The 22,773-nt window shown below is 46.7% G+C and overlaps 1 pseudogene; it reads right to left on the minus strand.

Annotated features, from left to right (window-relative positions):
* Nucleotides 1-20,187: 20,187 nt before the first annotated feature.
* LOC144172501 (uncharacterized) lies at nucleotides 20,188-21,387 on the minus strand (annotated as a pseudogene).
* Nucleotides 21,388-22,773: the final 1,386 nt, after the last annotated feature.

A 22,773-nucleotide genomic window follows, 5' to 3' on the forward strand; every position in this document is an offset into this window, starting at 1 on the left:
AGTTGGGTGATCGTCGACCTTCGCAGCTCCTTGGCGAACTGCAAATCCTGCTCGGCGACAAACCTTCTGCCACGGACTCCAGCTTGCTGAAGGAACTTTTCCTACAACGGCTTTCCTCGTCTGTGCAAATGATCCGCACGGCGGCTTCTGACCTTCCCTTGCCACAATTAGCCGCGCACGCCGACAAGATAATGGAAGTCGCCACATTACATTCGTCTCCAACCACGGTGGCATCGGCTCGATCTCCCGAACATACCACCGTGGGGGCTTCTACCATCGCCGCTTCGGTGCAGCGGCGCACGTCGCACCCGTCCTTGTGGCTGGTCTGGAAACGCGACGAGGGATTGTTAGCGGCGGCGACCAATTCCCCAGCCAGTGACAGCAGCCTCTTCTACATCACAGAAGCAAAGAGTGGTCAGCGTTTTCTAGTTGACACTGGTGCCGAAGTGAGTGTGCTCCCCGCTAATTCCTATGACCGCACTCAACCAACACTGTGCCGTCTCCAAGCTATTAACAACCCCAGCATTCCCGTGTACAGAAAAAAATTCCTTATCATAAACATCGGCCTGCGCCGTCCGTTCCGCTGGTTTTTCCTCGTGGCCAACGTGAGTCACGCCATTCTAGGAGCCGATATCCTTTCGAACTTCGGCCTCCTGGTTGACATGGCCCAAAAAAGAATCCTGGACGCCGCAACTGGCCTTTCTGTCATAGGCCGATTGTCTACGGTCTACCCGTTCGCCTTTACGCTTCTTTGTGACTTACCTTCTGTGTACCGGGAGTTGGTGAATACGTTTCCTTCCTTGACTGCACCACCTGACTCGACAAAGCCAGTGAAGCATGACGTCGTAAATCGGATCATTACAACCGGTCCCCCTACGCATGCCGTGGCGCGTCACCTTGCTCCGGAGAAACATAAAATCCCAGAGCAGGAATTTCATCACATGGTTGAGATTGGCATTGCTCGCCCGTTCTCGAGCAACTGGTCCTTGTGGTTACACGTGGTCCCGAAGAAATCAGGTGACTGCCGACCCTGCGGTGATTACCGCTCCTTGAACGTGGCCACTGTACCCGACAGGTACCCCCTACCTATTATACAGGACTTCACCAACAACCTCAGCGGATGTACCATATTTTCAAAGCTTGACCTCCAAGAAGCCTACCACCAAATCCCTGTAGCCCCAAATGACGTCAAGAAAACTGCCATCATTACACCGTTCGGCCTTTTCAAATTCACCTGGATGCCTTTCGGGTTGCGCAACGCAGCTCATACTTTTCAACGCTTAATAGATGTCGTCCTCCTTGGGTTGCCTTTTGTTTTCGCCTGCATAGATGACGTTCTTGTCGCCAGTGCGTCGTTATCTGAGCATCTACACCATCTGCGGATAGTTTTCGAACGCCTAGCAGAGCATGGCCTCAACCTTAACAGCGAAAAATGTGCATTCGGGTTGCCGTCATTGGAGTTTCTCGGTCACTTCGTTGACCACAATGAAATTCGCCCTCTACTAGACAAACTGAAGGCCACAACCGATTTCCCTCGGCCTGAGTCCGTACGCCAACTGCGCCGTTTCCTAGAACTTGTGAATTATTACCGACGGTTCATCCCAAACTGTGCGGCCATTGTGCACCCTCTCGAAATTTTCCTTCAAGCTTCCAAGTCTACCGAGTGCAAGCTTGAATTGTCTGAAACTGCCGATCGCGCATTCACTGCCATCAAGGAGCGGCTTGCTTCTGCTGCTCTCCTTGTGCACCCGCGCCACAACGCTCCCAGCCAGCTGGTAGGCGCTTCCCACTGTGCGGTTGGAGGTGTACTTCAGCAACACATCCGTCGCACCTGGCACCCACCCGGTTTCTTTTCGAAGAAGCTGTCTCCAACTGAGCGACGCTGCAGCACCTTCGGGCGGGAGCTCCTGGTGGCATATCTCGGTGTTAAGCATTTCCATTTTTTCCTTAAGTGCCGCACCTTCGTAATCTTCACCGATCACAAGCCTCTTACAAACGCCTTCAAGTCATCGAAGAGTACATATTCTCCCCGAGAGACGCGGCACTTGGCGTATCTTGCAGAGTTCACGACGGACATTCAGCATGTCAAGGGAGTTAACAACATTCCAGCTCACGCCCTTAGCCGTATTTCGGCCATACAACGCTCTGGGTTCAGTACTCAGGAGTTGGCTCAAGCCCAACGAGATGACGAGGAGCTCCGAACTCTGCGTTGTACAAACAGTTCCTCTCTGCAACTCCAGGACATTAAGTGCCCTGATTCGGGACTCACCATCGTTTGCGACATTGATGCGATTTCAGGCCGCAGACGACCGTACCTCCCTGCTTCTTTCAGGCGCATTGCTTTCAAGTCTATTCACCGTCTCTGTCATCCTCGTCTCTCTGCCGCGTTCGTGACATTGAATCACGTCCGGGTCACCAATGTCGCGAAAGCGACAGACAGACGAGCCGAGACACGTCTGAACGCTATGCCGTGCACCCAGAAACTGGGGCTCCGTTTTATTCCACGCTTGTGGCGTTCGTGGCTGCTTGCGCACCGGCGACGCGTGGCCCGCTCTCATTGATTGTCACTCAGCGCCAGCGCCATCGCGGCTGGAGTGCCGCCACACCCGCTTTTCTCCCCCTCCCCAGTGCTCTCGCTTCCACAAGCAGATTGACCCCCAGTATCACGCGGTTATTTAGGATCACGATTAAGTCCGTTCTTTTTAAAGTCAAACTTTCTACCCCTAACAGCCAACGATTCCTTCGTGGCGTGCGAGACAAGAAGCTTCGAACGCAGGTGGCGCAGAAGAGGGTGGTTTTCACTCCCGGAGCCCAGTGTAGATAGTGCGGCGATATGGCGTGCCGATAATGTGCGAGCGGCCTGCTCAAACCGGGGGCGCGTTGGAGAGACGGCATTGTCGTCTGCTTTAGGGTCGGTTGTTTTTGGCCTGTTGTGGCGTGATTCTTGTCCCTAGCACGCTTCTTTCGCACGGCTTGATTAACATGTTCGACAACACCTCCTGGGTGCCTCGGAACCAACGGAATTAAGTGGTGGTACGGCAGAAATACGTAAACGAATGGTTTTCAGCCCGAAAAACAAAAGGTAGAGACCACATACGGACATGCATCCGCTAGAGAAAGGCTATGTTTTGCGCACTGAAGTTTTAAGTTCGGGGGTTCTTTATTTAAACCAAAACAGATACACATACAATGTACAAAGTGACCCAACAATGTTGTCAAAAAGTCCCAACCAACTAACTCTGCACTTTTATAAAAAGTTGCTACTGGCAATTGCAGCAACAACAAGGATAAAAATGAAGAACAAAAATCACGCTATCACATGCAATTTTCAGACATAAGATGTTGCTTGAGACCTTTTTAAACAAGATAAAACAAGGAAGGTTCTGAGTTTCGGCATAGAAATAATTCCAGCAGGTTGATCCTGTAAACTCTAGTGTTTTTGTTATAATTGGTAGGAATTGTAGGCTACAAAAGACGTTGTGAGATGACATCAGTGGTTTGATGAGATGGTTGCAAGCAAACTCTGTTTATATTTATTTTTGTGATGAATGATTTGGACCATGAGCTGCGATTTGTTATACGTTAGTAAATTATACACATTAGTTACATTAAAAATTGAAACCTATCCACTATTTCGTCACTTGTACAACGTAAAACAACTCGAAGTGCTCGTTTTTGTAACCAGAGAATAGGCAACTGATGTGTTTTATGTGTGCAGCGCCAAAGTACGATACTGTTATTTATGTGGCAGTTTACGAATGCATAGTATAGGTTCACAAGTATGCCTCAAGAAAACAAATGTCGACATCGCGCAAGTACATGCAATCCGTAGGACGCCTTTTTATGACTACGCGTATACGATCAGGGAATTTTTAATGATTATCAATAACAATACCTAAAAACTTTGTGTCGTTAGTGCGTGCAATCAACGATGAACTATAAACAGGAGGTATCTCTTCTACATGTTTGGCCTCTGAGTGGAATAATATGTAAACTGTCTTAAGAGGGCTAAGTTGAATGGCATTAGCTGAACACCATGAATACAAGTGTTTGAGTTCTTCATTACCTTTGTTATTAAGGCTCTCTCATTGAGGTCCACAATTAAAGATTCGTATCATCGGCGTAAAGCACCTGGCTGGCGTGAACTAGCTGAAGAGGCAGGTCATTAACATACAATGAAAACAATATAGGTCCGAGGATGGATCCCTGAGGAACTCCAAGGTTATAGATTTATTATCTGATTGAAATTTACCGATATGGACTATTTGTTGTCTATCTTTCGAATAATGTTCTATGAGACTCAAAGGAGTGCCATTACTGCCTTAACGCTTTAATTTCGCTTTAAGATTTACATGGTTCAAAGAATGAAATGCTTTAGCGAAATCTATAAAATATCCGGCCACTAAAAAACATTTTCCATATATTTCCGCACTGCGTCTACAAACAGGCATCCTTATGACCTGTTGCCTTTCGGATTGTCGGGAAAAAGGATAAAATAAATACGCTGGGTAGCTACCTGCCCGAGCCGACGTTTCGGGTATGGCTTCATCCAGCTCGTTCAAGAATTCACGTGCAAGAAAATGAACTGCTTTAAGGCGGGGTACTAAGCTGCCCATTGTTTAGTTAAGATGAACTCACTTGGCAAAGCGTTGCCACCCTAACTAGCACATTCTATAAATGAGGACGGTGTCCTATTGTCTTACCTCTAGCATCGTGTTCTTTACCACGTGCGGGATTTGGTTCCGGTGAAAAAGAAGGCACCTTTTGAGGTGTAGTTCGCATGAAAAGCTCACATTCACTCCACAAAATAAACAACTCAAACACAAATGACTGAAAATATTGCATATCGTCAACGTACTTTCCCATCAAATTTGTGTTGCAGCCAGACCACTTCTGTTGCGTATTTTTGCCGGCATAATAGCATTGCGTTTGGACTTCGGCAGTGTACTTTATAGGCAAGCAACCAAAACACCATAAAAATGATGGACCTAGTGCAGCGCTTCCGGATTCGCCTTGTATCTGGTGGTTTCCGGACAAGCCCAGTCCCGAGCCTATACATTGTCACGTGGCCAAATACGACGCAGTTGTCTTCAAGGAAAACAAGTTTATTGGAGCGAAATTGTGCTAACAACTCAAAGAATACAAGCGGCGAAGCAGTAGTCAACAAAGTGACGTGCGAAGGCGAGCGTCGACGATTCGAATGCCGCCGCGTCTGCTCTGTAGGCTTTCATTGTTGGTGGCGAGTGTTTCTGGAACCGTCGATTTAAATCCAGAACATTGTAGATCAGAGAAGAATATTCTGGGCTAGTGACGTCAAGACGTCAAAGTCTGTTTATCTGAATGAGATCGCCCGTGTGGCTTAAGTAAACAATGGAAGACGCGCTTCGTTTAGGACACAGGTAACTGAGCTGGGCGTGGCCAGGCAGTAAAAACAAACAATAAATAAACAAACACATACATGGTTCGTAGCATTACCCCCCTTTTAGTAGAGTGCATTGACTCGATGCTAAAAAAAGACAATGCGAACAAACGACAAAAATAGGTCCGTCATCTTGCATAGTAAGGTTTGAAGTGAACCACGTGGACAATTTCGGGCCGCGTGTGTCGTCGTGAGGTTCCTCAATCAACATCGGGAATCACCTCGTAGGTAAGGTGGACGACACGTTGTAGACTGGTAGGCTCCGAAATACCGTCGCAGAAGCTTGTCACTCAGTCCGCGTCGTCGGATAGAAGTCCAAAATCAAACACGGTCCCCTGGGTGGTACTCGGCGTCTCGGCGTCGGAGGTTGTAGCGCCCGGCATCGACCAGCTGCTTGTTCGTTGTACGAACTCGAGCGAGCTGGCGGGACTCCTCCGCACGCTGAAGGTATCTTTGGATGTCGTAGTTGAGGTTTTCGTCTTCTAAATGCGGAAGCATGGCGTCAAGAATCGTAGTCGGCCGTCTTCCGTAGACAAGCTCAAACAGCGTCATCTGCGTATTTCCCTGGATAGCCGTGTTGAACGTAAACGTGGCATACGGCGGAATTTGTCCCAAGTCTTATGTTCGATGTCGTGCATGGACAGCATTTCTGCGATTGTCTTGTTCACATGTTCTGTTAGTTCGTTCGCTTGGGAGTGGTACGCCGTCGTTCTTCGGTGATCCGTGTTGCTGTAGCGTAACATTCCTTGCATCAGCTACGCAGTAAAAGCCGTTCCGCGGTCCGGGATTAGGACTTCCGGGGCTCCATGTCGCAACACAACTTGGATTATGAAGAACTTTGCGACTTCTTGTGCAGTCCCCCTAGGAAGAGCGGCGGTCTCTGCGTACCGCGTCATGTAGTCTGCCGCTACGACAATCCAGTTGTTCTCGGATCGGGATGTAGGGAACGGGGCCAGAAGGTTCATTCCAATCTGTTGGAAGGGCCTCGATGGGACGGTGATCAGCGCTGCAGAAGTCCGGCGGGTCTCTTCGGTGGCGTCTTCCGTCGCTGGCAGTCACGGTAGGTCCAGACGTAGTGGCTGACGTCGGATGTTAGGCCGGGCCAGTAGTACAGCGCCTTTATTTTCTCAATTGTGCGGGCTGTTCCGAGATGTCCGGAAGTGGGGTCGTCGTGGCACACTTCCAAAATCTCGTCGCGAAGATCTGCGGGGATGACAACGAGATAATTCGTTCTACTTCCGGAGCTGAAATTCTTCTTCACGAGAACTGAGCTTTCGAGGCTGAATGCTGATAGGTGGCGTTTGAAGGTCCTAGGCACGGCGACGTTGCATCCTTCGAGGTAGTCGGTTATGACGCGTAAGTCGGAGTCGGCACGCTGCTGGGCGGGTAGGTCGCTTTCCGTCACTACTCCGAAAAACGCGCTGTGTTCCTCAGAGTCGTGCTGGTGGGTCGACGGGAACGCGGGACAGGCAGTCGGCGTCAGAGTGTTTCCTGCCAGATTTATAGACGATTCTAACGTCGAACTCTTGCAGGCGCAAGCTCCACCACCCAAGACGGCCAGACGGGTCCTTCAAATTGGCGAGACGACAGAGCGCATGGTGGTCTGTCACAACTGTGAACGGTCTTCCATACAAGTATGGGCGAAATTTTGAAATGGCCCGTATGATAGCCAGGCACTCTCTCTCGGAGGCAGAGTAGTTTTTCTCCTCCTTCGACACACCACGGCTGGCATAGGCGACTACCTTTTTGCAATCGCTTTGCTTTTGGACTAGGAAGCACAGAGTCTATATTAGTGGCGTTCATGTGCATTTCCGTTTCGGCATCTTCGACGAAATGAGCGAACACGGGCGGGCTTTGCAGGGGGTTTTGCAGCTCGCAGTAAACTTCTTGGTCGTTTTCTCAGCTAAAAGGGGTGCTATCTTTCGTCAAACGCGTGAGTGGCTCTGCAATGCGTGAAACTGTGCGACGAAGCACCGGTAGTATGCGCTCAGTCCGAGAAATCGTCGGAAGCCCTTCTTGTCTTTCAGCCTTGGAAAGTTCCCAATGGCTGAAGTTTTTACCTGGTCAGGTAGGATTCCCGCGGCGTTGACGACGTGGCTCAAAAGTGTGAGCTCTTCGTACGCGAAACGGCCCTTTTCAGTCTTCAGCGTTAACACACACGTACGGATAGCCGCGAGTAGACTCCAACTTTGCAAGGTGTTCGTCAAACGTCCGTGCGAATACAGCAACGTCGTCGAGGTATACAAGGCAGGTGTGCCACTTCAGGTCAGCTAGAACCGTGTCCATTACTCGTTGAAATGTTTTTCTCGCCATGAATAGCCCCAAAGGCTTCACTTTGAACTCGTATAGGCCGTTCGGGGTTATGAATGCAGTCCTGTTTTGATCACTCTGGTCCACATCAATTTGCAGGTAGTCTGTCTTCATATGTATCGATGAGAAGTACTTCGGGTGGCAGAGGTGGTCGAGGACGTCATATATTCGTGGCAAAGAGTAAACGTCCTTATATATATATACACACACACACACACACACACACATATATATATATATATATATATATATATATATATATATATATATATATAGCGAATCAGAATAGGAAATGAGGGGCTCGTTGAAAATAACACAGAAATAAGGGTTGGCAGTCGAGAAAACCTCGGAAAGCAAAGGGGAGGATGTGGTGGATCATTGAAACAGATTAAGAATTTGGAAAGAAAGAAAGGAAGTGAAGAAAATATATATATATATATATATATATATATATATATATATATATATATATATATATATATATATATATATATATATATATATATATATATATATATAAGGTTAGTAGAGACAGAGACAAAAGAGAAAGACTTAGAAAATAAAAATTAGTTTACTCACGTTTCAGGGAGAGGACTCCCTTTCTCCAGAGTACAAAATAAGTTCGTTTCATAGCTATATATACAGAAAATGTAGCAAGCGCGAGGGCAAGGTAAGAGGAGGGAGAGTTTGTACAAATGGATTCATGGTTGGTGGGTAGCAAAAGAATGAAGGGAGAGCGGGACAATTATTTACAACAAGGATAATAAGAACACACAGTCACGCGGTACGAACTTGGAAAAAAAGAGAGAGAGAAGAACCAAACACAGAGAAAAAAATAATACATAATTAAAAAATAATAATAAATAACAAGGTAATTTTCCTCCCCCGTGGCAACGGGGGTGAAAGAGGGGTCAAAACAAGATAGGCCCATGCCCGTGTTTGACATGGGCAAAAAGATTAGTCACGCGGAACGAAGACGTTCCAAAGAAGATATGCACACAAAGGGCGAACATCTTCCCATTCACACCCGTTCTAGGAATCCAAGTAAGGCCATTGAAACAAGAGACACGTGGCTTCTGTTGGTGGGAGGTGGGGGTCGCGCCCAAAAGCAGTAGGACAGGCAGTTTCGACAATAAAGAGTGTACATTGGTATACAAAGAGCGAAAAAAATAACTAAATAAAAAATAACCAGGTAATTTTCCCCTCCCTCGTGGCAACTGGGGTAAAAGAGGGGTCAAAACAAGATATGCCCATGCACGTGTTTGACATGGGCAAAAAGATTAGTCACGCGGAACAAGGAAACGAAGATATGCAAATGCACACAAAGGATGAACATCTGCCCATACACACCCGTTCTAAGAATCCTGGTAAGGTAATTGAAACGTGAGACACCTGGCTTCTGTTGGTGGGAGGCGGGGGTCGCACCCAAAAGCAATAGGATGGGTAGTTTCGACTCGAAATGAGTGTACATTGATAGGGGAAAAAAGACAAGGTCAAACAAGTCATGAAAAAAAAGGCCAAAAAAAAAAAGAAAACAGGCAGGTGCACGCGTATGACGCGGCAGCAAGCGGTATTCATCTGCCCGGCGCATGGTGCCAGTTCAGGGAATGCCGAGGCGGTCAGCAACGAATATTAGAAAACAACAATACAAAAAAGAAAGAGGACACGAAAACAATCACACACGCTGGCGTTCACAAATTAATTGCAAGGTGAGAATAACAATGCTAAAAATGGTACTGCAGCCTTCTACCCAGAACACAATGTCCGGACTTGTTCATCAAATTTGCTTCAGTGAAGCCATTGTGCTAAAAAACGTCGTGCTAGCACAAAACTATACCCAACTATGAGAGCTCGCCAACTAATGGGAGAATATTATTGACGGAAAGAAATGAACAGGCATAACACTAGCCTGAGAAATGCAGCCGAAATTTTAATCGGAGGAAAGACAGGTTAATTTCCCATAACTTTCATTTATGCCAAACGACGCTGATTTAAACTTATAGATAAGGTAAGACTCACGAACCTCGCGATCGTGATGCGTTTTAAAACTAGATTCAAGAATTGTGGCCTTCAGTTGTTCAAAAGAATGACCAGGAATGTTAACATGCTTTGATATAGGCAAAGAAGGGCAGGTTTTTGCATGGGAGCGATGATTGTGAAACCTCAAACGAAAGGGTGTTTCAGTCTGCAGAGAACTGCAGAGAAATTAAAACCGCACTCTTAAATCAAAAATACCCAGAGCAGGTGATCGATGACGCGATTACACGAGCTAACCAGTTGAACCGCACCGAAATTCTCCGAAAAAAAGCTCCAAAACCCAATCAACAAACCAACCTCATTTTGACCCATTCGGCCTCTTCTCCGAAAGTTGCTTCCATACTAAGGAAACATCACAATATCCTCGCTCACAGTGAACTCTTAAAGAGAATATTCCCCGAGCCACCACGTGTTGTTTATAGACGCAGCAAAAATTTGGGCGACGTTCTCACTAAATCCAGCATCAGCCGACCACAGACTACTGGTTGCATGCCCTGTAACAAACCACGGTGTAAAGTATGCCCACAAATGACCACCACACAGCGCGCCGCCAGCACAGCTTCAAACTATTATGTTAATGTAAAAGGGAACTTTAACTGTGATTCCGCCAACGTCGTATACCTGCTGGAATGAACCCTCTGCGGCAAACAATACATTGGCCAGACTGAAACACCCTTTCGTTTGAGGTTTAACAATCATCGCTCCCATGCAAAAACCTGCCCTTCTTTGCCTCTATCAAAGCATGTTAACATTCCTGGTCATTCTTTTGAACAACTGAAGGCCACAATTCTTGAATCTAGTTTTAAAACGCATCACGATCGCGAGGTTCGTGAGTCTTACCTTATCTATAAGTTTAAATCAGCGTCGTTTGGCATAAATGAAAGTTATGGGAAATTAACCTGTCTTTCCTCCGATTAAAATTTCGGCTGCATTTCTCAGGCTAGTGTTATGCCTGTTCATTTCTTTCCCTCAATAATATTCTCCCATTAGTTGGCGAGCTCTCGTAGTTGGGTATAGTTTCGTGCTAGCACGACGTTTTTTAGCACAATGGCTTCACTGAAGCAAATTTGATGAACAAGTCTGGACATTGTGTTCTGGGTAGAAGGCTGCAGTACCATTTTTAGCTTTGATATTCTCACCTTGCAATTAATTTGTGAACGCGAGCGTGTGTGATTGTTTTCGTGTCCTCTTTCTTTTTTGTATTGTTGTTTTCTAATATTCGTTGCTGACCGCCTCGGCATTCCCTGAACTGGCACCATGCGCCGGGCAGATGAATACCGCTTGCTGCCGCGTCATACGCGTGCACCTGCCTGTTTTCTTTTTTTTTTTAATGACCTTTTTTTTTTCATGACTTGTTTGACCTTGTCTTTTTTCCCCTATCAATGTACACTCATTTCGAGTCGAAACTACCCATCCTACTGCTTTTGGGTGCGACCCCCGCCTCCCACCAACAGAAGCCACGTGTGTCACGTTTCAATTACCTTACCAGGATTCTTAGAACGGGTGTGTATGGGCAGATGTTCATCCTTTGTCTGCATTTGCATATCTTCGTTTCCTTGTTCCGCGTGACTAATCTTTTTGCCCATGTCAAACACGTGCATGGGCATATCTTGTTTTGACCCCTCTTTCACCCCCGTTGCCACGAGGGAGGGAAAAATTACCTGGTTATTTTTTATTTATTTATTTTTTTCGCTCTTTGTATACCAATGTACACTCTTTCCTGTCGAAACTGCCTGTCCTACTGCTTTTGGGCGCGACCCCCACCTCCCACCAACAGAAGCCACGTGTCGCTTGTTTCAATGACCTTACTTGGATTCCTAGAACGGGTGTGAATGGGCAGATGTTCGCCCTTTGTGTGCATATCTTCTTTGGAACGTCTTCGTTCCGCGTGACTAATCTTTTTGCCCATGTCAAACACGGGCATGGGCCTATCTTGTTTTGACCCCTCTTTCACCCCCGTTGCCACGGGGGAGGAAAATTACCTTGTTATTTATTATTATTTTTTATTATGTATTATTTTTTTCTCTGTGTTTCGTTCTTCTCCCTCTCTCTTTTTTTCCAAGTTCGTACCGCGTGACTGTGTGTTCTTATTATCCTTGTAAATAATTTTCCCGCTCTCCCTTCATTCTTTTGCTACCCACCAACCATGAATGCATTTGTACAAACTCTCCCTCCTCTTACCTAGCCCTCGCGCTTGCTACATTTTCTGTATATATAGCTCTGAAACGAACTTATTTTGTACTGTGAAGAAAGGGAGTCCTCTCCCTGAAACGTCAGTAAACTTATTTTTGTTTTCTAAGTCTTTCTCGTTTGTCTCTGTCTCTACTAACCTTATTTTCTTCGTGCTCTGTGTGAGTTTTTATCTTTTCCGTCTCTCTCTCTCTCTCTCTCTATATATATATATATATATATATATATATATATATATATATATATATATATATATATATATGTTGTTACTAGCCGTGGTTATGTTGTTGGCGAACAGGACATATGATATAAGGTAGACAATTTACGCGACTCACTGCGACCATCTACATTTTCCCCGGTTATTATCATCACGGCTCGTCCTTGTGCTCAGCATTGTTCGTCTTGCCCGGTGCCTATATCTCGCTGTACGAATCCTCAAATATAGTCTGTTCCCCGTAACATTTTGGTGAGGTGCGGGGGACCGCTTTACTTGCAACTGAGCTTTGCAGTGGACGTCCCCTTGTTTGATCACCAAATATCATCGCCAACAATGGGGCCTCCGGCTCAGCCACCCCAGTTATCGGAGTCTCTCAACACCCCCTCCTCGGGTACGTTTACCGGAGCCGACAACTTGGATGCTGATGACTAGATCGACACGTACGAGCGGGTCAGTGCCTATAATCGGTGGGACCTAACCATCATGCTGGCCAACGCCGATTACAATCCTGATGGACTAGCCAGGCCTGCATCCGAACTCATGAGGTGGAGGTAACCAGGTGGGACATGTTCAAGGAAAGGCTGCGCACATTGTTCGGCAACCCTGCGCACCTTGTTCGGTCACCAACTTTCAGCCAAGAACGCGCTAGCCACACGCGCTGCGAATTCCACCGAATCATACGTGTCCTACATTCAGGACGTTTTGTCCCTTTGCAAAAAAGCTGACGCCCCGATAACTGCGTCCGACAAGGTGGGACATGTAGTGAAAGAAATAGCCTATGAGATCTTCCCACCTGCTCATCTGCAAAGACTGTGATACCGTCGAGGCTATCATCCCCGAGTGCCGCCAGTTCAAGCAGGCGATGAGCCGCCGAATTACAACGCAGTTCACCAGGCTCCCAAATACTGCCGCCACATAATCTTCCAAAGACATTTCTCCATGCGCCCGTTCACCTACAACCTCATCTGACGTGACCACTGCTCGATTTGAAGGTTTGACGAGACTAGTACGTAAAGAGTTCGAGGCCATGGCCTAAGCCGTTCGTCCCCAATAGATTACCGAAGACAGAAGGCCTCCCGTACCAATAATTGAAGCTGTCGTGCGCGAAGAACTTGTTCAGTCCGTCAGTGCCGTTATTCGCCCTAACCTCCCATCTAGCCCCTTTCTGCCTACTAGCGACGGGTGAGCCCCCGATACTCGTACTTTCAACAACCCGATCAGAAACCCTACCTATTGGAGAACGCCTGACGACCGACCCATACGCTTCCACTGTCCTCGTGTTGGCCACGTGTTGGCCATGTATGCCTCCATGACCACGATTTACTACCTAAAATAAGCCGTATGAAGGTCCTGCTCACTTCTCTCCCTGTCCTCAGCCGCCTTACCGAGACGACGACGCTCGGCTAGGCCGAAACAAGCGCGCACCGTCACCGCACCTCAACCAGTCCCTTTCGCCGTAGCCCCGCTGCCTCCTATCACTGACCCCGTATGACCGCTCCCCTCCGGGAAACTCGGAAGTGCTACTCCCAGAGGTGACGTTGCATCTATGACCCGGCCACCAAAACGTCTGCTAACTTTGCCGACGAGACAAAATTTAATAGACATTCATAACGATGGTGTTCCAATTAGTGTTCTCATTGACACCGGCGCCCATATTTCGGTTATGAGCTCATACCTCCGCCGCCGCTGGTGCAAAGTGCTCACTCCTGACGTGCCCAGTGTCGTAGAGGTCGCCTATAGAGGGACATCGGCCGTTGCCGGAATATGTGCTGCCCGTATTCGCATTGCTGGACACATACGGTTGTTCGGTTTGCCGTATTGGAGCGATGCCATCATGACACCTTATACTAGGCTATGATTTCCTGTCGGAGCATACGGCTCTTCTCGTGTGCTGCACGGGTGTCCTCCGTCTTCACTTGCCTTCTCTTAATCCAACCCCTCAAGAACCTGTCCAGATGCCTTCAGATGTGCTCAACGCCGAAGAACCTTTATGCCGTATTGTCTCCACGAATGATGTTCGCTTACGCCCACAATCAGCAACTTCCATTCACTTGTCGTCGAGCCCTCCGGTTTCTGATGACGACTATGTGCTTTCGCCTGTTATGGAAGTGTTGCTGTCGCGCAATGTGGCCCAACCATATTCTATTATGAGAGTTGTGGACAACAACATTCGCCTACCAATATTCACCTTTGAAACATCCCCTCAAGTTCTACCGAAGGGTATATCTCTGGCCGCACTGCGGCCGAAAGGTGATCAAGTTTTTGCTTTGTGCATGGACCCACACCCAATTTCTGATACCCAAACCACTTAAATTCCTTAAGTCGAGGATTTCGCCAAAAGGATCGCCTCCGATCTTCCCGCAGACAAAGGTGCTGCTCTGTGCCATTTTGACTCCGATAATCGTTGTTTGTGTACGACCACTGCTGTTTAACATCGTATAGGCACCGGTGATGCCAGCCCTTTCCACAGTCGCCCATACAGTCTGTCCAATCCTGGACAACTGGTCATTCAGCAGGAAGTCGAAAGCACGATCCACGAAGATATCATCGAACCTTGATCAAGTCCCTGGGCTTCGCCTGTGGTTTGGTAAAAAAATAGCAGCTGGCGGTTCTGCGCAGATTACCGACGCCTCAACCAGATCACCAAGAATGGCGTTTATATATTGCCGTGCATTGACGATGCACTGAACTGCCTGCATGGCACCAAATACTGTTCATCTATCCAGCCTAAGTCTTGCTATTCGCAAATTTCTGTTCACAAATGAGACCGCGAAATACAGCTTGATACACCCGGCGGCTTCTACGAATTTAGGAAAATGCGTTTCGCCTATGAACGCCTCTGCTACCTTAAGAGGATGATCGACTGGTTACTCCATGGGTTCAAGTGGTTGACGTCCCTATGCTACCTTGATGGTGCTATTGTTTTTCCCGTCATTGACACCCACCTCAAGCGGCTATCGGCAATCTTGAAAGTGTTTCCACGTGCAGGCCTTAAATTAAACTAAAAAATGTTGCTTATGTCGCCGCCAAATTAGGCTTCCTGGACAAATTGTCGACATAAAAGGTGTTCAACCCGACCCCGATAAAGTTCGCCCTGTGGGGAACTTCTCAAATCCACAGTCGTCAAATAATTCCCGGAGCTTTGTAGGCCTCGGTTCCTATTTTCGTCACTTCATTGCAATTTTCGTCGGCATTGCCCGTCCTCTGAGAGACCTTCTTAAAAAGAATGTCAGCTACGCATGGCGCCCCAAACAGAATGAAGTCTTCTCTACGCTTATCGCTCTGCTCAAGTCGCCACCCTTTTGACACCACTTTGATCCATCTGCACCAAACGAAGTCCGCACCGGCGCAAGCGGCCATGGTATACGGCCGGTTTTGGCACAAAAACAATATCAGGACTTCGTCATTGTCTATGCTAGGCGCGCCCTGTCTCTAGCCGACGCAATTATTCCATCGCGGAATCGGAGTCCCCTGCGCTTGTATGGGCCGTCGCCGAATTCTACCCATACCGCTACGGTAGGCACTGTAGTATTACTACCGACCACCACGCTCTGGGCTGGCTTTCGTTTTTGAAACATCCCAAGGTCAGGTTTGGCCGATAGGCTCTCCGCCTTCAAGAGTACACTTTCTGTGTGGCCTACAAATCTGGCCGCCTACACCAGGACGCTGACAGCCTGTCACGCAATCCTGTGGACCATCCAAACCTGTGCGGAGCAAGTTCTGATATCTCCCATTTTGCCATTTCCGACCTCCGGAACATTGCTGAAGGACAGCGCTGTGACAAATCATTACGCCTAATCGTCGAGTATTGAATGCACACCAGCTGACCCTCGTCTACGTGCCTAAGCAATTCGTGTTGGCGCCCTCTATGGTCGCAACGCCTGTGTCGATGGTCGCGAATTGCTCCTCGTTATACCTAAACACTTGCGTGCGGCCATCTTGCACCAGTTTCTTGATGTTCCAACGGGTGGCCATCTTGGAATGACCCTCACGTACGACCACGTGCACCGTCGCTTCTTTTGGCCCCGGCTATACAAACCCGTGCGACGACACATCACCGCCTACGATTTTTGCCAACAGAGGAAAAAACCGACCACGCTCCGCCCGATCAGCTTCAACTTATCGAGATTCCCATTGAAGCATTATTACTTGTAGTTTTAGACTTACTGGGCCCCATTCCTCTATAAAAGTCCGGAAACAAGTAGGTGGCCGTCGCGACGGTTGTTTAAACACGTTTTGCAACCACCCGTGCCCTGCCTACGTGTTGCGCAACCGATGTTGCGAATTTTCTCCTAGCCACCGTTATTCTGCACCACGGAGCTCACCGTCAATTGCTCACCGATCGCGGCCGATACTTTTTATCCAAAGTTGTTGACGACCTTCGGCGCTCCTGTTCTACCCAGCACAAATTTGCAACTGCATATTATCCGCAAATAAACGGAATCACTGAACGACTCAACCTGACCCTTATGGATTTGCTGTCTCCCTACGTCTCAGCGGACCATCGCGATTGGGACATCGCCTTTTCCTACGTTACACTAGCCCCCAATTCTTTCCGTCACGACACCATGGAAGTTTCCTCTTTCTATCTCCTTTATGGCCTTGAGCCTGATTTGCTACTGGACACCTACTGCCCCCTTCTGCCCCCTTAGGCACCAAATACGCTCACGATGCGATAACGCGAGCTACTTCTGAAAGGCACATTTCGTGAGACCGTCTTCACGCATCACGCGCCTCTCAGAAGCACCACCGGCGAGTACACGTCCCTCCGGGATCATTCGTCCTTCTCTGGACACTATCCCGCCACGTGGGTTTTTTCGAAAAATGGCGTTTGCCCTATACCCGTCCTTACCGTGTTCACCGCCCGTTTACGGACGTTACATATTTATTTTATTTATTTATTTATTTATTTATTGATACTGTCAATCCCTTCTGGGATTTTTACAGGAGAGGGCATAGTCAAAGAACACATGTCAAACAGATTTTTTTTTTTACAATAGTTAACGACGAAGTATATCGACAATTGACTGGAAGTACAGAGCTTGCAGTAGCACAGAAATTATTCAATACAATAGAGGTAACAGAGATAAACGGCGACGAAAAGAAAAGATAGCGCTTGCTCATAAGGTATCGAAACCAACGCAGAAATTATACAATAATAAAAGCAATAAAGGTAAACTCCGAAAAAAGATAGCACTTGCTCAAAAAGTATCGAAATCACACACATTGGCGCACGTAGCATGGAAGACCTGTTATCGAGAGAGGATAGCCATTTCTGCTAGAGAAGTGAACTTGTCTACTTTTGTTTGTTGAGTGATGGAGCGATCTAATAAATTCCACTCTCTGATGGCGCGGGGAAAGAAAGAAAAGTAGAACGTGTCGTTATTGCAATCGTATTCTTCGAGTGTGTGTGAATGTTTGTATCGCGTAGGACGGGTTTTATTGGTTCGAATGTAGGTATCGGGGTTTATCTTTAACGAATTGTGAAAGAGTAAATACAAAAGCTTCAAGCGGTTCACTTTGGCACGCTTTTCCAGTTCATTAAGGCCCGCATGCTCTAACATTTCAGTTGGAGAGTCACTACGCCTGTACCGGTTAAAGATAAAGCGCACAGGCTTACGTTGAACGCTTTACAATAAAGCAATGCTCGCCTTTGAGGCCGGGAACCAGGCAGCACTAGCGTATTCCAGAACTGGGCGTATGAAAGTAGTATACGCGAGAAGCTTTGTTTCATACGTGGCTTCTTTCAAAGTACGCTTCAAAAAGAAAAGCTTGTTGTAGGCTTTAGATGTAACATGCTTCACATGTGCCTTCCAAGTAAGATTAGACGAAATTATTACACCTAAGTATTTACATTCATCAACTGATTTAAGAACCAAATCGTTAATGTGATAGCAAAAATTTAAGTTTACTTTCTTGCGCGTCACGGTCATAGAAACGGTTTTTTCAGTGTTTATTTGCATTTGCCAGTCGCTGCACCATCGAGCAACTTTATTAATCGCGTTATTGAGGTTCAGCTGATCATTTCTGTTTCTAATTTCCTGGTAAAGAATGCAGTCGTCTGCGAATGACCGGATCTTTACATCAATATTATCTGTTATATCATTAATAAATATTAAAAACAATAACGGAGCCATAACACTGCCCTGAGGCACGCCAGAACTAACTTTTACAATTTCAGACGCATAGTCGCCATATTGGACACATTGGTATCGATCAGATAGGTAATTATGGATCCAGCGAATGAGGGGACCATCACCGAAAACACTGGTTAGTTTAGAGATGAGTTTTACATGTGACACACGATCAAACGCCTTAAACAAGTCTAGAAAAATAACATCAGTTTGTGTTTGCTCATTTACGGCTCTCGAAAGATCGTGTATAGTTTCAATTAGCTGTGTGGTAGTCGATAATCCCCGTCTAAAACCATGCTGGTTCGGATTAAGCAGGCTATTTGTTTCAACGGCTTCAGTGAGGAATTTTAATATGATATGCTCAAGAATTTTCGAGCAGGATGAAGTAAGTGAGATAGGCCTGTAATTTGATGGGGAAGAGGCATCCCCTGATTTGTGTATAGCGATTATTTTAGCTATTTTCCATTCCTTAGGGATGGAACCTTCCCGGAGTGATTTTGCATACAGAAGGTGAAGATATTTGCTAATCGTCTCTGCGTACCGTTTTAGAAAACTATTAGGAATTTCGTCTGGACCAGTACTTTTCTTCTCATCCAAATTAAGTAATAAGGATAGAACACCAGATTCAACAATTGATAGCGTCCCCAACAAGTAATAATCACGCACTATTGAAGAGGGCTGAGTTCGACCATTGTCGAGGGTGAAAACACTTCGGAAGTAATCGTTAAACTCGTTAGCTTTTTGCTTTGCGTCTAAGCCGGACTGCTGGGAATTACGATTTTGCGAACTGCGCATGTACTGGTAAAACTTTTCGGGTGCTGTCTTGATAAAACTATGCAATGTGACGTTTGAAAAGTGTTTCTTAGCGTCGAGAATTTTGTGTTTTAATGACAACGTCAGGGAATGTAATTGTGCCCGGTAACCAGAACTGAAACGAGACTTCTTGGATTTTCTTAGTCGCTTGATTCTGCGTTTGATATGAATAATGCCTCGATTAATCCATGGTCTCTTTTTTCTTGTGTTTTTTGCTGCAGTGGGTACAAAAGTTTTGATGCAGTGAACAACGTGATTCTTAAATGATAACCACACGTCATCAATGCTGGACCGTTCATTTTCACAGAGTTCGTAGTAATCGGGAAATTCGTGCTCCAGATAAGTCATTATCGCATTGTCATCTGCTTTTTAAAATGCAAGTATGTGACGTTCATGGGCTCGTGGGTGAACAACAAATGCAGTCGGTAATGTACAAAGAACCGCCTTGTGATCAGATACACCATCAAAAATTTCCACGTCTATTTTGTTGGATAGGAAATGGTCGCTAATAAAAACAAGGTCCAGAATTGAACTGGACGCCCCGTGAATACGAGTGGGTTCTTCAACAACTTGCCCGAGATTAAACGAAAACATTATGTCAAACAACACATTTTCGGCGGCATGCGACGCTGTGACAGAGTTCCAGTTTATTCCGGGAAAGTTGAAGTCCCCTGACAAGACTATTTTGCTACCTAGCATATGGGTGTGCATGTAGTCGTATAATGGAGCCAGATAATCAGTGTCAGCGTTAGGGGGTCTGTAGATGGCACCAACAAAGAGAGCACTATCGTTCAAGTGTATCTTACACCATACGGCCTCAACATTTGGCACGTCGCCCCTAAGAGAGTAATCGATGCCTTGCTTAAAAAGGATTGCCACGCCTCCTCCCCTAGAGCCCCTGTCTTTGCGCACAATCCTGTAGTTGAATGGTACGACTTCTTGATCAGATACGCTCGGATAGAGCCAGGTTTCGGTAATTGTTACTACATCAGGTTTGAATGCCAAAAGCAGTGCTTCCAGCTGGTGCACTTTATTGACCAGGCTACGAGCGTTAAGATTCAGGAGCGTTAAGGGCGTCTTCGCTGGCTGCGCCGCGTTTCGACGACTGGGGGTTGGCTTTCGTTTTTTTCAAGTGAAATAAGGTCGCCTGTCTCGTCATTCCAAGCAAATAGACGGTTATTTATGCGAACTTTGTCTCGGATCAGGGACACTTTTTTATTGCGATCACGATTTTCTTTAGTTTTAGCCCACAGCTTTTTACGTATGTCACGCACGGAGCGCGAGAAGTCTTCGCTAATGGAAAAGTCAGAGCCTTTTAGTTTTGTGCATTGTTTGAAAATCATGGCCTTGTCCCGGTAATCCACTAGCTTTAGTATTATCGGCCTGCTATTTGCTTCCTCTCCTGGTTTAGGGCGGCCCAAACGGTGAATTCTTTCGAATCCTGATGTTCGTACATCTAGAATGTCGTTAAATATTTTCTTTGTAACTATTTCCTGCAACAGTTCTGTGGTTTCTTCGGGTTGTTCCTGGACACCGTAGATAATCAAATTCGATCGACGGCTATGGTTTTCCAACTTGTCTACTTTTTTCGTCATCGTGGCAAGGTTTATCTCAAGCTGAGAAATTTTAGACATGCATTCAGACACTTGTTTTTCTAGGAAGGTGATTTTCTCAAGCTTCTTATTATAGCTTTGAGATTCTCGTTAGTTGAATCCTTTGACTTCTTTATTTCTGCGATATCCTCCGCAATACCCTTCAGCTGAACTGAGATAGACACTTCGTCAGGGCCTGGGTTTTCTTCAATGTCGCCACTCAAAAGCAATAGAAAACGGAGTGATGCAGAGAGTTGACACAACATGTCATGAACAGGCCGGGGGCACGGCAGCAGGATCAAAAACACATCGTCACTTTTAAAACATTTCTCGAATCGTTTGCTCACCTGGATAAGGAACACAAAAGGGTTCGTGAACCGCATCCTTGTGCTGCTGCCGTGCCCACTGCTGGACGCCCCTTGAGTCGGCTGCTTTATATCCTCCGGCGATGTGTATGACGCACTGCGCCATAGGATCGCGTTCCCGGTGGTGGCGCTGGGATAGTAGTCGTGAAGTGACGTAGGCTGGCAGATCGGTTCAAATCCAGCTGGCCACGGTATCAGCAGCGGCCCCTTCGGCGTGACTCGGGTAGGCGATGCTTCAAACGGTGACACCAGCAATCCCGTTGCGATCTGGATAAGGAACACAAAAGGGTTCGTGAACCGCATCCTTGTGCTGCTGCCATGCCCACAAGTGAAATCCATCCCGTCGTCTTTTCCCCTTGTGTGAGAACCTCGCCTATTAACATTGTTCATGTGTCCCACCTAAAGCCATACTGTGCAACTTCGCCGACTGCACTTCAGTGCCGGGACAACACCTTTATAGCCGGGAGTCATGTTACTAGGCGTGGTTATATAAGGTGGGCATAAGGTGGACAATCTGCTGCGCTACAAACTGCAATCATGATGATTTTACCCTGTTATTATCATCACGGCTATCTCTCGCACTCAGCCTTGTTTGCCAGCTTCTTCCCCTCAACAATACAACAGCGGAGTATGGAGAAGGTAGCGGCCTCAGGTCTCTACAAACGTTTCCAAAACGGCACTTGTATTTTTTAAGGAATCGACAAGGTAAAGACAAGTCCCCGTTTCAAAACGTTGGAAAAAGTTTTAGGTTGGTACTTTCTCCAAAGTGTTATTTCTATCTGGTTACCATCTTCAAAGCCCCATCGTTCCATATATATATATATATATATATATATATATATATATATATATATATATATATATATATATATATATATATATATATATATATATATATATATATATATATCTCCGTACGTGGGTATGCGCCAAATGCCGACGAAGAAGAGGGCGCGCTTGTTCAAACTCAGCCTCACAAAAAGCTGGTCGTTTCGGCTCACCTCTCCTGAGTTGACGTCTCTTTTACGAATAAACGAGCCCATCCTTCTACAGGAACGTTGAGTATCTCCTATAGAACTTTTGGTGGAGGTTGTGGTCACACTCGGGTCCCCATTTGTCTACCCTAGAGCTGCGCAGTCGGACACTTCCCTCGACGATGTCTCACTACCACGAGTCCACAACTCATGTGGCACCCATCATCTGCCCGGGGACGGTCCGTCAATGGGATACCCCCTTCTTTAACGGCACTGATGACCAGGCACTGACCAGACACCTCAACGGCTCCGATGACCTGCTCTCACAGTCTCATTATCGGATGGGACTTCTTGTCACGACATCACGCCATCATTGACTGTGCGCGCGCTGAAGTAGAGCTGTTTCCGGTACTTGAAAACGATTGTGAGAAAGCCGCGGCAAAGTTCCTTGTTGCTGACGACACGGACATCCCACCGGATTCATCTGTGCTTGTGCCATTGTCGTGCAGCAGTGTTTCGGACGCCAAGGTCATATTCGCTCCTTCTGGTCTCTTGTCGCTTCGCAAATCCTTTCCACTGCCATTCGCTGTCCCCGACATCAAATCCGGTTCCTGTTCTGTGCCTGTCTCAAACCCAAATTCGTACCACACCAAACTCTTTCGCACTGAATGCGTTGGCCTTATTGAGAAAGTTGACCCTTCTGTTCTTATCGACGTAGTGGA

Source organism: Haemaphysalis longicornis, unplaced genomic scaffold (genome assembly GCF_048455015.1).
Source record: "Haemaphysalis longicornis isolate Haplotype H1 unplaced genomic scaffold, Haemaphysalis longicornis Haplotype H1 scaffold_23, whole genome shotgun sequence".
Classification (NCBI taxonomy): domain Eukaryota; kingdom Metazoa; phylum Arthropoda; class Arachnida; order Ixodida; family Ixodidae; genus Haemaphysalis; species Haemaphysalis longicornis.